The sequence below is a fragment of the Mustela putorius genome, unplaced genomic scaffold (genome assembly GCF_011764305.1).
Source record: "Mustela putorius furo isolate JIRA1106 unplaced genomic scaffold, ASM1176430v1.1 tig00003870_pilon_pilon_pilon, whole genome shotgun sequence".
NCBI lineage: Eukaryota > Metazoa > Chordata > Mammalia > Carnivora > Mustelidae > Mustela > Mustela putorius.
In genome coordinates this window covers 832,482-848,521 of record NW_025422022.1, presented here as the reverse complement: position 1 = coordinate 848,521, position 16,040 = coordinate 832,482, and the positions used below count along the sequence as shown (strand labels likewise).

The following is a 16,040-nucleotide window of genomic DNA, read 5'->3' as shown; positions in this document are numbered from 1 at the left end:
AGAAAAACCCCTGCTCGAGTTCTAATGTCATCAGACTCTGGCACAAAAGGAAAATAAGATAAATCCTATCACTTTGCTTCAGAGGGGGGAAAAAGCTCCAAAGGGATTAGAAACAAGTAGAATGGTGTCACAGTTAAGTCACAGGCAGAATCAACCATGAAGAGATTTTTATAATTCTTTGAAAAATGTCAGTATAGTTTCCATAACCAACTAAGCCTCCATATGGCTCTGTCTTACCCAGCGGACAGCTGGTAAGTCAACTCGGCCTCTGCCATTAGACTGGGCAGCCCCATCGAGGGCCCCAGAGGGCGCCGCCCCTTTCTTCACTCCCCCAGACTCCACAGAAGCCCCAATCCTCCTCCTCTCCCACAGCGCAAGTGCAGATCTGGCTCCAGATCAACCATGAGTGGTGAATAAAAATGTTCCTCCCTTATCAGGCAAGGCCAAGGGAGCAGCCTACGTGCATACTCGCTTGTTTTGGGGAAGGAAACACACAGGCTTTAGGAGAGCAAGGCAGGAAAGGCCCTTCCAACAAGAAGTAGCTGGGCGGTCCCCGGTGTGGCAGTTCACCTTCACCTCACTGACCTCTGCTTCTTTCCACAGTCTTGACGGTACACCGAGCTCTGAGCAATGAGTATGTATTTCACCTTGATCTCTGGGGCACAGACAGATTGTTGCAGAGAGGAGGCGGTAATTAACAGTGGTGGGTTGGACACAGACCGGCCAGGGAGGCACCAAGTACTCACGGGTCAGGAGCTTCAGGAAGGCTGGGTCAGGCTGGGCAGATCATCAGAACCTGAACGAGGGGATGGGGGATACCAGCCAGGATGGGAGAAGAGAAAGAGGGTGCGCTGGGGCTCAGGGGGAGACAGTTTTGGGCAGAGCCATGGGCAGCACGTGTCCTGGGAAGTGGAGTAGCTCAAAGGGTTAAAAATGATGGCACACATTTGAAGACTTCTCCTGTCTCAGAGGACCCTCACAAAAGTCCAAGGAAGTGGGTATCATGATTCCCAAGGAAATGAATGCTTGAGGAATAGAGGAAATCCTCAGAGGTACACGGGGCCTGGGGTGGAGTGGGGTCTTGGATCCTGAACCCACCTGGAGATCCTCCCTCCCCAGCCAGATCTGAGGAAGCTGAGGAAGAAAGTTGGGGCTGTGCGGTATGGAGTGCCAGGCCGGGAAGCCCGGACTGAAGGGAATGCATAGGTTTCCAGACAAGGCGCCTCCCCAGGTCAGCCTCCAAGGGCTGTTCATCCATGACAAGCCCTGAAGATGCAGTGACCCTTGGGCCACGTCATGACCCCAGTGGTACTTGTATTCTGTCCTTTTGCTCTAGCTGTCTTATCCAATATGCCGGAATTCCCCCCAAACAACCCAGCCTTTTAATATTTCAATTAAGTGTAGGCTTCCAGATGATATTATCTTGTGACTCGATGCGTTTTAGATGAGCAAGCTCACGCACAGGGAGGGGTTCTTTTCAGGGACAGCGTGTACCCTTATGGGAGCGGGGAAATATGTGCTCGTCCATATGTGTGACTGTGTGGGGAGGTTACTTCAGGCTCTGAGACACATGTAGGGTTAATAAGACACAATAAGACTCACCAGGAAACCAGCAAACAGAGACAGCTCTGCTATCACAGGGAACACAGAATTTATATCCCTCGTCCAAATCAGTGCGGAGTGAAAGGCCCTGCTGTCTGCTGGGTGACTCTTCGGATGCTTTATTAAAATCCTTGGCCTGACTTCAGAGCCTGTTGCCAGAGATAAGCAATCATGGAGGATGGCAGAACAAAAGACTGTTTCTCTCCATCTCTCTCCCTCTCCCTCTCCCCTCCTGCACCCTGGTTCCCCCTCCCTCCTGCAGAAGCAGATCATGTGATGCTGAAGCAGAGATCTTTCTGAGGAGGCACTGCAGATGGGAGGGGCAGGTGGGCTGGCTGTTCAGCTCACTGTGGGTTTTTTTTCCGAGAACGTGGAAAGCCTTCCCCTGCATTGGTGCCGGGACATTGTGTGAGTCACGGCCTGTCTGCCTGCCCGGTCACCCGGCCCTTCTGATTCCCCCACACACGGCCCTTTGAGTCCTGATGGACTCGAAACGTCCACCCAGTCCATAGATGGTTCTATTCTTGGCACAAAGGAGATCTCCTTTGCAGAGAATATGGCTGCCCTGAAGGGCCCATTTCTGCACTTGTTTCTTCTTCTTGGTCAGAAAACAAGCACAACGACCTGATAAATAAAGATGCAGTCCACGAATGCGGCCGTATTTCAAGGGGAGTCAGGGACTAAGCCAAGGGATAAATGAAAAGATCCAGTGACAAACTGTCCATTCATCGGGTGCACTCAGCAAACATTTACTGAAGCCATCTGTGCTCCGGGCCCTGTGCTGAGGGCTGCAGAGACACAAAGATGGCCTTGAAAGCGGGGACCACACCTCCTGTGAGCTGTCCACACCCCGCAGCTTCACACAGGCAACCACAAGGGGTTGTGGGGGGGAGGGGGGACACACTCACACAGACGCAACTCAGTTCACCCTCCACAGGCACCACGGAGCTGTCGCGGCCCCCAGAGGAGCTGAGAACGCGTGGGAGGTGTGTGTGAACGTGCAACGGAATGAACGAAGCTCGCAGAAGGAAGCGAGGCACAGAAGGACACTTACGGTCAGAGTCTGTTTCTCCAAAGGCCCAACATGATGAAACTAAGCCCGGGTGCTGGAGGTCAGGGCAGCAGTTACATCTGGGGGCAGGGGTGGGAGGGAGAACCTTGAGGGCCTTCTGGAAGGCTGGTGGTGTCCGTGAGGACATGCATCAAGCAGAACACCTATGGTCTGGAGGTTTGTTTGAATCCAGCCTTCAATAGCTTAAGAATCTATTCACACCTGGGGTGCTTGGGTGGCTCAGTGGGTTAAAGCCTCTGCCTTCGGCTCAGGTCATGATCCCAGGGTCCTGAGATGGAGCCCTGCATCGGGCTCTGTGCTCAGCAGGGAGCCTGCTTCGCTTCCTCTTTCTCTGCCTGCCTGCCTACTTGTGATCTCTGTCTGTCAAATAAATAGGTAAAATCTTAAAAAAAAAAAAAAAGAAAAATCTATTCACACCTCTTTACTTATATTTGTATACTGAATCAGAGAGCAGGAGGCCTTTGAAGGCAGCTGTTCTATGAATTGTCTTTGCCTAAGACCATATCTAATGGATTCAGGCCCCTTCAGTATTCACCCCAAACTTTAGTCTTTCTCCCCCGAAGCGTCTTCCTTATGGCCAGTCTCAGTCCATAAAACGCAGCCAGCAAGCCCATGGATCATAACGGTGGCCCCTGGTTGGCACAGAAGGTCAGCCTTCTTCTGGTGAGTCCCCAAGCAGCTTTTCATCTACTCGTGCCTGTGGTCATCCTTCAAACATGTTTGAGTTCCTACTGGGTGCCAGGCACCAAGGATCAAAAAGTGAAGACAAAGTTCTTTTTAGTGAAAGAAAAGGACCAGCGGAAACTCCAAAGCAGCACCGCAAGCATGGGCTGAATATAAACAGAGGGACTTCACGGAGGCTCCGGAAGGGCAGGTGGGGCCGATAGGAGAGCTTCCTGGAAGAGGGGAGGATGAGGAGGATCAGAGGGACGAGGCAGGGAGGGAGGGAGAGCAGAGCAGGGAGGGCACGGGCATGAGAGGGGGAGGAAGCCAGATGGAGGAATGGCAAGGTGATCAGAAGGTGCGGACAGCATGAGAACAAGGAGCCCCCCCCAACCCCGCCCCACAGAACCACTCAGGAAGCCATTACACAAAGAGGGAGAGGGGTGATTGGCCAAGAAAGGGCAACAATATGGAAGAAAAGGACGGAGCCACATTTAGCAAGATGCCCCGAGTCGATACGATGGCGACCGCATCTTAAAAAGGAAGGGAATTAGGACATGTGCTACAACATGGAAGATTCTTGAGGCGTCCTATTCAGTGAAATAAGCCAGTTATGAAAGTAATTCTGAATGGCTCCAACGTATAAGGAGTTCCTAATGTAGTCCAATTCTCAGATTCGGGAAGTGGATTGCGTTGGGGGTGCTGCCAGGGGCAAGGGCCAGGGAAGGAGGAGGCAGTGTTTCGTGGGGACAGAGATTAATTTTGCAACCTGAGAAGACTCCAAAGATGGGTGGTGGTGATGATGGTTGCACAGCACTGAGTGAAGGTACTTAATGCCACTAAGCTATACCCTTAAAAATGATTAAGATGGTAAATGTGTATTATGTGTGTTTACTGTAATTAAAAAGAAAAAAGAAAGATGACCTTGGCTTGAAAAAGCAGTCATTTTGTGAAGGAATATAACCAAGCCCCACCACCGTGGGGGGCTTCTGTGAACTTTGTTGCCCAAAGGATAACAGGTCCTCCTCCAAGAACCCAGAACAAGTCACAAATGACTGTTGACTCTAACATGACCCTATTTTACAGTTCTCCTAGCTTCTGAGTCAACTAATCAACTTTATGTCCAAGAGCCCCATGGGGTCAAGGGCCCACTTTCTCAACACTGCACTCTGGAAGCCATGGCCCCAAGCCCCCGTCCCCAAAACAGCTTCTCAGGATGGTAGGAAGAGCTTGTGAGGACTGGCATGGGGAGGGCAGCCCCAGCCCAGCTCTGGCCCCAAGCAGTGCCTCGAGGATATCTTATTGTCTCATCAGGAGGCTGAGGAGGCCAAGGGCCAAACGGGAAGTAACTTGTTCACAGGCTCACAGCCGCTGGTCTGAGAGGAGAAACCAGTCTGAGCCTTTCCCACTTACGCTGCTCAACACCCTTGTGCCATATTTCCTCCAACAGCATTGAAACGCAGGTTGCCTTTCACAGGTCTGTGGCCCAGATGTTTTTCGCTGTTTGATTCCAGACCGGTGCTTTTCCCTCTCTGCTCTTCTGCTCCCTTTGTGCAATCCAAGCTCCCCTTGGAAGTAGGTGTAAGGCTTCCCTCCAGGTTAATGAGAATGTAATATAGTCATAGACTCCTTGGTCCTGTGGCTTCTCCTGTATCCCACCCAGCCTGCCCCTTCCCTCCAGGTTTCCAAATGGGCCCAATTTCTAGTCGTCCAGCAAGAATGTCAACGGCAATGAATTTTCTCTGCAGAGCACGCACACCAGATGCACCTGCCGGCTAGCTCATGAGGAAAGAGGTCCTTAGCTTCCGGGACGGATGCCACGCCACTTGTGGGTCAAAGTCCATCCGGGCTGAAGCCTGGGCAAGCTGCCCGAACCTTCCCCTCTCACTGATCTATCCTGCTCCAATGCACACCCTGGAAATTCTTGCAGCAGGTGGGAGACAACCCCAGAGCAGAGGAAACACCTTCTTCTCTGGCTCCTTTTGTATCTTTCAAAATTTCATCACTAAAAGCTCAGAGCAGAGTACAGGGCTCACTGTATGGCCTTCCAAAAGTCTTGCTAGACTTCAAACTCTAGTAATGGGTAAAGGCATAAGCTAAGGGACCCATAATCTGGCTTGTATGGTAAGGGTGTACTGTCTACTCACGGCTACAAATACAAACCCCCGTGTGGTCACCATCACCCATTCCACGGCACCCCAATGCATGCTTTTACAGAAAAGCCCACCCCTCCCCTGCAATTCATGGTTATCTCAGTGGGCTCCTCGCTGAGTTCACCCAGGAGGCTCTGAGCCTCCAGGCTGGAGACTGGGGCCAATAAAATCCCTTTTAGGAATTTGCATTTGAGACCTAGGGAGATTTACTTCTCTCTCTCTCTCTCTTTCTCTCTCTCTGGGTGGCTAGAATGTAGCAAAGAGGGCTTGCAAAGTCGGTATGCACACCTTGATTGTGGGAACATGGACACTTTCTGGGTATGCAGAGTGACAAAGAGCTCTAAGCGTTTGTTTACAGATCTAAACTTTCCATGCATGCCTTTTCTAGAAGTGTTCTGCCAGTGAACATTCTATATTCTGAAGCCTCAGCCTTTCCAAGCAGGCTTTCATACTCCCCAGTTGGTCTGGGACTTCACAGGAGAATAGCACACCTCTCCCATCAGGGATCTTGCCACCGGTGTCACTCCAGGGATGGAAAACTCTAAATTGTTCCTGAGTCCCATGCAGAGAGAGACAGAGAGCTTAGTGAGTGATGTGGAGGGAGCATGCATGGCCTGGCCTGATTTCATCCTGGAGTCAAACTCAGGGCAAGCTTGCACACCCAAACAATCCATTTCTCTTAGGGCAAGAAATCACTCTTTATGGATGGAGGAAGGACTTGGGGTTTGACCAGAAGAGGAGACTGAAAGTATCATAAACCAGTGCTGGATACTGGAATTATAGGGGGAAAGTGTACATACTAAATGGAAAAAAAAAGCATAGTAGTTGGAGAGACCTGAAAAAAGTACATTAAGTCACTGATGAACAAAGGTTTGGGTTGGATTATGTGTAATGTGTAGAGACATGGCCAGGACAATGGTATTCAATTGTACATTTACCTATGGCAATACAGCTTCAGGCAACAGTTTATTAAAAGGAAAGACAATGCAAACATTTCATATACGTAAGATTAGGGAAGCATCTCCACCACAGAGGACGGGCCTGAAGGTCAAGCAGAACGGAGGCTCACCATGTGCAGTCCGCATGTGAACACACACGCATGCGTGCAATGAAACTGCAAGTTTGGTGAAACCGTGCACCTAGCCTCTCTCTAATATCGCACTCACTCAGGAACCAGAGACTGACGATCGTGGGGCAAAGAGGAAAAAAAGCAAAGCTCAGTGAGACCAAATGAACAATTTTCAATCCAATCTCTGTTGCCTTTGTGCAGGCCACGGGTATGAAAGAAGAGACACTCAACAAAGTTAAATTCCAGCGCACGGCCCCATGGGCTGAGACGTGTCACCCCTGTGATTGTAATGACACAACTGGAACCCTGGGTGCCAAGGCGAGAAGAGTTCAAAGCCCATGGTGATGTTATCGCATCTCAAGGAAGCACGTTATTATTCTTATTATTCCCGTCTACAGATGAAAGATGCACTGGGGAGACAGGTGGGCTGGCTTGTTCAAAGTCTCCCAGCTGGTGGGTGAAAAGCTGGGGAAGCAAATTTGAATGGGCATTTCTCCTTCCTGGTGATTAAGCTGCCTCTTGTGTTCCACGTTAATTGGTCATTATGAAAATAGTTGCGAGATAAGAGGACCTACCTTCCAAAGCTTCTGTGGGCTCAGCTGACAATGAATAAGTATGTCTAGGAAAGTAGATACATGTTTGTCTTTCTATGTGATCTGACCTGAGCAAGAGCCCAGCAGGCGGAATTCATTTACCATTGAAACTTTACTCTGTCCTGGCTTCAGCTAGTCGATAAAGGAGTAATATTTTGGAGTGGGGGTGGGGGGTGCTGTTTAGCCTGGGTTTTCCAACACGATTTTCTCAGAAATTTAGAGGTCACCTTAATAGTGGTGATGATTCTGGGGCACCTGGGTGGCTCAGTGGGTTAAAGTCTCTGCCTTCAGCTCAGGTCATGATCCCAGGGTCCTGGGATGGAGCCCCGCATCGGGCTCTCTGCTCAGCAGGGAGCCTGCTTCCTCCTCTCTCCTCTCTCTCTGCCTGTCTCTCTGCCTGCTTGTGATCTCTGTCTGTCAAATAAACAAAATCTTAAAAAAAAATAGTGGTGATGATTCTATAATAACTAAAGACACCATTTTTTAGGCTGAAGTTTTGTTTCTGTGTTTGTTTTCAATGAAATCCCAGAATCAGTCACTTCATTTTCCTCTATCAGGTAATTTAAGGTCATTCAGACAGAGAAAAGAGGGGGGTCAGGAAGCAGAGCAGTCTGGGTGGGGGAGGAATGGAAGCTGTATTAAAGGCTGGAACCCTGTCCTTACCAAAAGCAGCAGGGAGATTGGATAATCCCAACTGCACCCGTGTAATCAGTTGTCCCACACACGGTGTTATTACAATGCCACCTATGTCCTTCGTAACCTTTAATTACTCCCTCTCACCACCCACGTTACTTAGCAAACCAAAGAAGAGGGCACGGAAAAGAACCAAAATGGGATGAAAAACACTAACGAACAAGAAGGGAAATAAGGAAGAAAGTGGGCAAAGCTAAGCGCAGTGCTAGTCCCAGGAGGGCGAGGATTGACGGCTGATTCACGCACTGCTGTCCTTCTGGTGGGCAGAACACAGCTTGGCACACAGAAAATAACTGTTGGATGAAGTTGACGGCCTGTAACATTGTTTGAAAGATGGACTGGGTGTGTCCGGCCGGAAGACAATGCCCTCGAACAACACAGGGGTTAGGGATTCCCCAAAAACTTAATGACCTGGAAGTCTTAGCAATATCATAAACAATCGATGAACAAATATTTTGTTTGTCTCATGCATTATGTGCTGGATTTTTACAATAAAGTAAGCTAGAGAGAGAAAACGTTATTAAAATTCTTAGAAAGAGAAAATCTATTGACAGTACTGCACTGTATTTATTGGGGGAAAATCCACATGTAAGTGGACCCCCCACAGTTTAAACCCATGCTGTCGGGTTCAAGGGCCAACTGTGCTTTCCAAGGCCCTCAGGGTCTTACAATGGGCTTCCTGGTTCACCTGGAGGGGAGGCCAGTGCCATCCCATTTTCCTTGGAAAGCCTACCAGGCCTTTTTCCTCTGCCCACCTAGGGAAAGCACCAGTATATCACCCTTAGTCCTACACCGAGAACCAAGTTTTCCCTACCTTACCTCCCACTGTGGCCTAACCCACACTCCCTGGGTTTTTCTGATCCTGAGGAAAACCGGGTCATAGACGTCCACGCACCTTTAAGTTCGCACAGCATGTTACCACTGTCAGGAGCACATATGATTTCAAACCATTTCTAGAATAAAGGCAACGATGGGTACAAAGGAATGGGTCATGGGTGGTGGCATCCCAGACCACCTACTTCCTGAGGGAGGACCGTCGTCGAGGAGTGACCTCCTCACCACACTTCAAATTACGGTAAGGTTTTCTTCCTCCATTTTCCAGTAGCTTGACATTTCTGAACTTTAAAAGTATTTATTAAAGGTATTTCATTTTCATAATGTTTACACTAATTTGCTAGTTACTCACATTATAGGGACCAAAACAAAATGGTTGGGTCTTAGCTCTATCTTCAGAGTCTTCTTTATTTGTGGCCCAAAATGCATGATTTATTTAGGGCAGCCTAAGCAAATAGAAAATTCAGCAAAAACAATACAATGGAAATGGGTCAAAGCCTAGGGGATGTTTCCCACAGTCCATTCGTTGTCGTGGTGAAGGTCTGAGAGAGGCCTGTGAGTTGTCCTCCAAACAGCCTCCGAACAGAGAAGAGGGTCAGATCTGGAACCTGAAGACAGTTCTGAATCTTGCAAGAGGTGGAGACAATTTGTCCCTGGTCTGGGATGGGCCACAGGTGGAACGGTCTTCTCCGGTGAGAAGAGCATGTGAGGGCCTCAATTCTCAGAGGCAGACCCTCTTTAGGGCAGGAAGTCGTGTCCTTAAGTCCATGAGAAAGCCTGCTTTGAGGGTGCAATATTCTGAAAGTTTCAAGGAAAAGCCCCACAGAAATGAGGCGTGGAAGAGGGCACAGAGGCCCAGAAACCACGTGCAGGGAGCAGGTGTCCCAGTCGACTCCATGGGCATCTTTCCATTGACAATCCAGGAGCTCTGACACCAACATTACCTTTGAAACTCATCACTGTAAAAGGGAAGAGGTTTCTTGGCTTTATCGAAGAAGGTTCCTGGAGCCCCTATCCTAGGAAGTTTCATTCTAAAAACCTAATATGATCCCCCACGACCATCCACAGATCACCTGGGGGCATATGTCTTGCATAAGAGAAGAGAAATTCAGAGCTCTGGCTACATGACCCATGTGGGCACGGGGTAGAGCTTGTGTGTGCCTCAAGTCAGTGGGTGCAGAAGAGAAGCACGGTGAAGAGGATTTCTCCCGGGCCGTCCTGGTTTAGCTGCATGAATTTCCATCCCAGGCCGGCATATTTCCCCTTCCACTCCAGCAAGGGCAGTGTGCCAGCTGTCACATGCTTTCTCACCGTGCGAATAGTCTGGGGGTTTATCAGGGCTCTCTGTTGGCCATAATTCATGCACCGTGTCTTCATTCCCTTGCTTATATGTTTTCAGTTCTTCTGCAGCTGGTCACTTTCTTTTTTTTTTTCCTATTTATACCAGTTATGAATCAGCTGCTTTTTCAGAACCACGGATTTCTCTAGGTAGAGGCCATTAAGGATCAGCCTTTTCCTCTGCCATGCTTTGGTTTCCAACAAAACTGTGGCCACGTGGTATGCCTAAATGACCCCTCACTGGTCAGCTCCTGTTGGCAACAAAGGACTTAGCAAAGATTTTTCTATGAGCCCTTCATCTTTCTTCTTCTCTGATTAAAAAAACGAAAAACAACAACAACAAAAAATCCCACTCCTCTGACCTGCCACTGTTTCAACCACACAGTGTAATGATTTAAAGTTTTAATTTCCTTCCCTCTGTGAGCAAGTCTTTCTAAGAGTTCTCATACAATACTGTTAGTCCGATGAGCCCAGAGTGTTCCTTATTCCAGTCATCTTTCCACAATAACTGTTCCATATTTTTTTTTTAATTTAGTCACTTTTGGGGCAGCAGGGTGGCTCAGTGGGTTAAGCCTCTGCCTTCAGCTCAGGTCATGAACCTAGGGTCCTGGGATCAAGCCCCTCATCGGGCTCTCTGCTCTGCAGGGAGCCTGCTTCCTCCTCTCTCTCTGCCTGCCTTTCTGCCTACTTGTGACCTCTCTGTCAAATAAATAAATAAAATCTTTTTAAAAATTTAGTCATTTTCTTCTTAAGCCTGGTGGAGTTTAGACATCCTCTTTCCTTTGCTGGTTTAGCTTCATTGCAGCATATTTTTGCCTCTGAACGTTTTATAAAATTCCTTAACAAAAATGTGATCTTTCTGTAGAGTTTTGACTTCCCAGTAGCTTGTCCTGTTTTTTTTTTTTTTTTAATATGGCATCTGTCTTTAGTTCTCAAAGAAGCAGATATTCTGCTGCAATGTGATTCCTTTCTTCAAGCCCTCTGACCATGTCACTACAGCCACCCACCTCAGACAGACTGTAATTTTGCCTTCTGAGCTCTTCCAAAGGTGGCTTCTTTGCTTTGATCATTTATCTGAAATCTTACGGTTTGTTAGGGATTCATTTTGTCACATGGTCTTTTTGACCGTCTGTGCAGTCTGCTGTTCCATCTCTTGATATCTTCTGCTCCTTGCGGCAGAAAAGAGCTTCCATAATAAACTGGCTAGCAACCAATTCCTTGTGAGGCAATAATAATTCCAGTCTGCAGGAGACTCAAAGGTCTGGAAGCCTCAGGCCCTCGGCCAGGGTCACCACCAGCATCTTGGAATAACATTTCCAACATCCTTCAGTGAAAGAAGCAGAACTTCCCCCTTCTCAAGGATTGCCGTATTTCTTTCTAGTCTATATTCAGAGGCGCCATTCACTCTCTCTTTGAGAGAACTACCAAAAAGCCAACCCTTCTAAGATCTATGTCTACATTCTCTGGGATCCCTTTCTTTTCCCACACAATGACTCACAGATATTATAGTTCCTTAGTTCTTCTATGTTCAAAAAAATTTGTTACCTTTAAAACTGAAAGGCAGTATTACTGAATATACAAATATTGAGACATACTGTCTTTGAAAATTTTATAAGAATTCTTCTCTTATCTTTTAGTATTGAATATTGTTTGGATAAGTCTGGGACAACTGCATTTTTTCCACCTTTAGGAATGACTTGATCTTTTTTCTGGGTAGCCCAAAGGATTCTTTCTTTAATGGTGAGGTCTAGGAAGTTGACTATTTCATCTTTCCCCTACATGCATGAAAGATGGGATTTGCACTTTTGTTTCTCCTTCTCTTTTTGGGAGGGGGAAACACACTTTGTTCTTTCATCTCCAAACCTGATCAAGAAGATAGCTCTCGGATTAAGTGCCCTGATTTATATGCTGAGAAAGAAGACACGATCGATCAATCAATGCTGATTTCTAAGAACTGAGTTTCTTCTTTCCTTCCCTTCTGCCCTAGTAGGCAATCTTCCCCAGCAGTGTCAGTCAGGCATTACCAATGCAGGTAAGAGAGGGTGCAAATGCAAGAGAAGAACTGGGCAGCTGCGTGGAGGGAACCAAAAGATCATTCCAGAGAAGGCCCCAGTTTTTGGAACCTATGGTATCCACCCTCCAGCTGGAACAGCAGAGTCTGAGAAGGATGGGACTTGACCTGGCTAGGCTGGGAGGTAATGATGAAGAAGCAGAACAGTTTCTCACTACTTACCTGCAGCACAACCTGCTCTTGCTTCAAGTTAGAAATAACCGGGTTAGAATGCCTGGATGGTTCAGTCAGTTAAGCATCTGCCTACAGCTCAGGTCATGATCCCAGGGTCCTGGGATCAAGTCTTGCATCGGGCTCCTTGCTCAGTAAGGATTCTGCTTCTCCCTCTGCCTGTCACTCCCCTTGCTTGTGCTCTCTTTTTACTTCTCTCTCTCTGACAAATAAATAAATAGAATCTTAAGTGTGGGGGGGGGGAGCCAGGTTTTTTCTGGTGGCGGTCTCTTTGAGGTATTTTGTTTACTCAAGGACTATTTTTTTTGCCTATACTTAGTTCCAGGCAATATGGGAAATACAAGACATGGTGTGGTCCCCAACATCAAGGAGTCACAAAGCAGTGGGAATCTGAGGCATCTATAGAAAATTCTCTAATCTAATCTGAAGGTCAGAGTGGGACTGGCAAGATCATCTTTCGTAGTGTGAAGAGAAACAATGAAAACTCCTTTTTATACCTATTTCCTAGAAAAATAAGTTACTCTTCAAATAGTTAGTGTTCCAGACGACACTGCTGTCCTCACAGGATGCTTCTATCTTCTGGTCACGTGTCGCGCATCAGTCCTTGGGAAGGGAGGTCCTATAAGCTCTTAGTCAGGCACACTGCCAGGGAGGAACTCAAGTGTGGCAAGATGTTGACCAAAATAATATGTAAAATTCTAGAAAAGTGTATTTGAAATATTATCACCTGGTATCATTAATGAAGTATCTCATACCAAGTATATACATCTTGAAATACTGGCTTATGGCAATACACATAAAAGTTTATGGTAAATAAATACACATATATTGGGAATGTATGCTCAACTTTTCTTTTTCTACTGGAAATCTTGGTGACCACTGCTTTCATGTAATAAATGCAGCGCCTATCGTAGGGAGAAACTTCTGGGTGTGCGTAGCAGAGGCAGATCATTGTTCCTGGCAACTGGGGGGATAGATAGATCACAGATACCTGAGCTGCGTCATGAAGAATGAATGAAATGTCACCAGAGGAAGAAGAGGAGAGGTCCATTCCAGGTTTATGAGACTCTCAGAGAACAGGCCTAGAACATGGCTCAGAGAACATGGACTAGAAGAAAGAGCAATGGGCAAGTCCAAATCTCCTGGAACGTATTGTGTTTAGGTGGAGGAGTGGCCGGTTTCCCTGGAAAGATGGATCACAGCCAGATTCAGAGGACCTGAATTCTACCTTAAGAGTTTGGACCAGACAGTGTGAGCTATAGGGAGTCAGTGGAGATGTAGAGGAAAGAAATCCCATGGTCCAGTTACTAGTCTGGTTGTCTCTGACACCACTTCCAGTTGTAAACTGGCCCAGTGAACGGTTAGGTAGGCGGTTATACAGGCTCTCACAGGGTGGGGTGGGGGAAGGAGTCAGCAACACAGTCATGGCCAGCCACTGCCCATGGTGACAGGCAACCCCTGACAAAATTAGGAAGAAAAAGCTATGAAACCCTCCCTGCTTCCTGCCCCAAGTAATGAATATTCCGCCCCCTGGTTAACAACTATCAATAAAAGTTAGGAAACCAACCCCCAGGGCCAGCAACTCTCTCTTCAGCTGGAGCTCGGCTAGTGTACCTTTTGCTTTAAGGAACTTTGCTGCTTCTGTTAGTCATCCACTGTACTGCGTCCTTGAATTCATTCTTGTGTCAAGACCAAGAACCTTCGGTGACTCCTTCCAGTCTGGCTGGCTCCAGGCTCCAGGGCCCAGGACTCCCCAGTTCACCCGCAAAAGAAGGAGTGATAAATGATGACATTGTCCTTGGTTTTAGGAATATCTATCTATCTATCTATCTAACATTATCTACCTTTCACTGAGAAACTTAGAGCACTATATTAGCATGTAGACAAAAATATCACTTAATATTTAAGAGATGCTAAGAAACTAATCCTGTGTTGTTGTTTATTTTCAACTCTGGTGAAATGCGCAAAACACGAAACATATCATCTTGGCCATTATTAAGTATGAATTCCGTGGTAGTAAGTACACTCTCTAAATGCTGTGCAGCCATCACCACCATCTATCTCCGGAACTCTTTTCATCTTGTAAAACTGGAACTGTCTCCATTAAACATGAACTCCCCATTATCCCCTCCCCTCAGCTCCTGGCAACCACCATCCCCCACCCCCACCATTCTTTCTCACTCTATGAATCTGACTATTCTACAGACTTCATATACACGAAATCATATAACATTTGTCTTCTGAGAGCTGGTTTATCTCCTTAGCCTCATGGCTTCAACGTTCATTCATCCATGTTGTATAGGGATTTCCTTTTTTTTAAAAGCTGAGTGATAATCCTTTGTATGCGTATGCCACATTTTATTTCGTCTGTCAATGAGCACTTAACTTCTTCCACCCTTTTGCTGTTGTAGATAATGTCGCTGTGAACATGGGTATTCAAATATCTCTTTGAAATTCTGCTTTCAAGTCTTTTGGGTATATGCGATAAATAGTATCTCTTAGTAAGTTTCCTTTCTACCAGGTTATTTTGAAAGAGGCAGTGAGTTTTCCCAGAGATTCCCTTAATGCATTTATTTTTGAAAATACACCACGGATATGTGGTGGCACTGAAACATGGGCTCGGCATGTAAAGCCCTTAAAAAAGTTCCTGTTCAGAAGCTGACCTGCTTCCTTTCTCAGTGAAGATGTAGTTAATAACCACCAGGCATCTCAGTCCAAGAGACAAAGGGTATTACCACAGGGACCTGTATATCTGTCTATCAGAATACAGAGGGGTTTTTGTTTTGTTCTTTTTTTTTTTTTTTTTTTTAAGTAGGTTCCATGCCTCACATGGAGCCAAACACTGGGATTGAACTCATGACCCTGAGACCAAGACCTGAGCTGAGATCAAGAATCAAAGGCTTCACCAATTGAGTCACCCAGATGTCCCTCAATACACAGTTTTAATTTTATTTAAATGGCAAGCAAAGGTCTCGGGGTAGAAGTACAAGACTAAGGGGGAGCTGCCTAGACCGTGCTGAGAAGCAGCTGCTGGTTGAACAGCCCCGAAGGTGGGGAGGCAGACTTGCGAGCCCGTTAGTCCACAGCCTCTGCCGCTGACTCTGAAAATGGCTCCGGAAACCTATTTGCGCGAGTGCGCTCAGTTCATTTCATAAGGGATCCTTTATAAATTTGTGGACTTCACCAGCTACACCTTGCAAGAGGCATCCTGTCAATCTTAGCATTCTGTAATGTTCCCATTTAAGGCGACTTTCTACTTCTCTGTTTCTGTTTTCTGCACAGTCCGGCTCTGGGTGGTGAGATGCCATTTACCTAGGATTCACAGAGCGAGCATTCTCCGGCTTGCCCTCCCCCCGCCCAAGGATCGCACAGATACTGTGGGGGAGGAGAGGCTGCTTATAAAAGGGAGGCGGTGCCTCGAAGCTCGGGCTCTACTCCCTCCGTCCATTTGTATGACAAAGAAGGCAAATCTCTTTGATGAAAACTCAGCGCTCTCCTCTGGGACTGAGGCCATTTTAACCCAAATTCCAACTCGGACATCGGGAACACAGCCAGCCTTACCGAGAAACAAAAGTGAATGTCTCCGCACCGCACCGCACTCACGGACTCAGAATTTTCCCTGCTCATTCTAGTCTTTTGTTACCTGGGCCGGCTGGTTCCCCGGGAGCCCCAGGAACTCGGAAGGGCAGGGGCTCTGAGACTCCCAGCCCGGCAACCCCCGGACTAAAGAGCACCAGGGCAGCTCTCCCGGGAGCTGCCGGCTCCTCATCGGGGAAGGGGA

General features: G+C 47.4%; 1 long non-coding RNA gene across 1 annotated transcript; it reads left to right on the top strand.

Annotated features, from left to right (window-relative positions):
- Positions 1–450: 450 nt before the first annotated feature.
- Positions 451–7,470, top strand: LOC106005903. Its single transcript, XR_001179616.2, has 4 exons — positions 451–634; positions 2,540–2,657; positions 5,086–5,270; positions 6,761–7,470. It is a non-coding gene; the product is annotated as an uncharacterized LOC106005903 (long non-coding RNA).
- Positions 7,471–16,040: the final 8,570 nt, after the last annotated feature.